Below are 1,763 nucleotides of genomic sequence, written 5' to 3'. Positions count from 1 at the left end.
TGCGGTTTGCAAGTATTTTATTGAGAATTTTTGCATCTATATTCATCAAGGATATGGGTCTATAGTTTTCTTTTTTGGTTGTGTCTTTACCTGGTTTGGGTATTCACAGAAGGAATTTGGGAGTTCTCCCTCTGTTTCTGTTTTAAAGATCTTCTTTAAATGTCTGGTAGAATTCTGCTGTAAATCCATCTGGGCCTGGGCTTTTTTTCACTTGGGAGGCTTTGTATTACTGTTTTGATTTCCTTAAATGTTATGGGTCTGTTTAAACTGTTGATCTCTTATTGGTTTAACTTTGGTGATTCCCATAATTTCAGATATCCATCCATTTCTCTTAGATGTTCAGATTTAGTTACGTATAGGTTTTAAAAATATTGCCTTATAATGGTCTGGAGCTTTAGAGTGTCTATTGTGATGTTTCCCCTTTCATCTCTGATTTTGTTGATTTGGATTTGCTCTTTCTTTCTTTTGGTTAACTGGACTAAGTGTCTGTCTATCTTGATTAGCTTTTCAAAGAACCATCTCTTAGATTCATTGATTCTTTGTATTGTTTTCTTGTTTCTATTTCATTAATTTCTGCTCTGATTTTTGTTATTTCTTCTTTTCTGCTGGATTTGGGTTTCATTTGTTCTTCTCTTTCCATTGTCTTGAGTTGCGGTGTTAGGTCATTTGTTTGGGCTCTTTCTAATTTTTAAATGTAGGCACTTAGAGCTATAAACTTCCCTCTTAGGACTGCTATTAATTGTGTTGTGTTGTATTGTCCTTTTCATTCAATTCCAGGAATTCTTTCATTTCTTTCTTATTTTCTTCTTTGACCTACTCATTGTTTAGGAGTGTGTTGCTTAATTGACAGGCCTTCGTGTAGTGCCTAGGGCTTCTTCCAGTGTTGATTTTGAGCTTTATTACTTTGTGCAGTGTTGATTTTGAGCTTTATTGCATTGTGGTCTGACAGAATGCATGGGATTATGTCAATCTTTTTGTATTTGTTAAGGTTTGTTTTGTGGATCAGTATGTGGTCAATTTTTGAAAAGGTTCCATGGGGTACTGTATAGAAAGTGTATTCTTTGGTGCTTGGGTGGAATACTCAATAGATTTCTGTTAGGTCTATTTGATGTATAGTATCATTTAATTCAGATGTCTCTCTGTTTATTCTTTGTCAGTTGACCTGTCTAATGGAGAAATTTGGGTATTGACGTTCCCTACTATTACTGAGTTTGGGGTAATCTGTGTCTTAAAGTCCTGTTTTTTTTTTTTTTTTTAATGAATTTGGGTGCACCAGAATTTGGTGCATATATGTTAGGGAATGTAATATCTTCTTGGTTAACTGTTTTTTTGAACAGAGTGATGTGACCTTCATTATCTCTTCTGATTAGTTTTACTTTGAAGTCTATTTTGTCAGACATTAGAATTGCAACCTCTGCTTGTTTCTTAGTGCTATTTGCTTGGAATATTCTTTTTCATCCTTTTACCTTGAGGTAGTGCCTGTCCTTGAAGGTGAGGTGGGTTTCTTGCATACAGCAAAGAGATGAATTTTGTTTCTTAATCCATTCACTTAGCCTGTGTCTTTTGACTGGGGAGTGCAGTCCATTGATATTTAAGGTTATCATTGAGAGATGTGTATTAGTTGCCATCATTTTGATTGCTGTTTTTGTTCTCTGTCTAATTTTGTGTTTCCTTGATTATACCTTTATTTATTTTCTTTTATTGCTCCTGGGGTATAGTTGTTTCTGTCTCTGCTCTCTGTATTGCTTCAAGTATTCTTTCAA

The sequence above is a fragment of the Nannospalax galili genome, unplaced genomic scaffold, assembly GCF_000622305.1.
Source record: "Nannospalax galili isolate Female #2095 unplaced genomic scaffold, S.galili_v1.0 scaffold326, whole genome shotgun sequence".
In the NCBI taxonomy this organism is placed as follows: Eukaryota; Metazoa; Chordata; class Mammalia; order Rodentia; family Spalacidae; genus Nannospalax; species Nannospalax galili.
Note: the sequence above shows the minus strand (reverse complement) of the source record.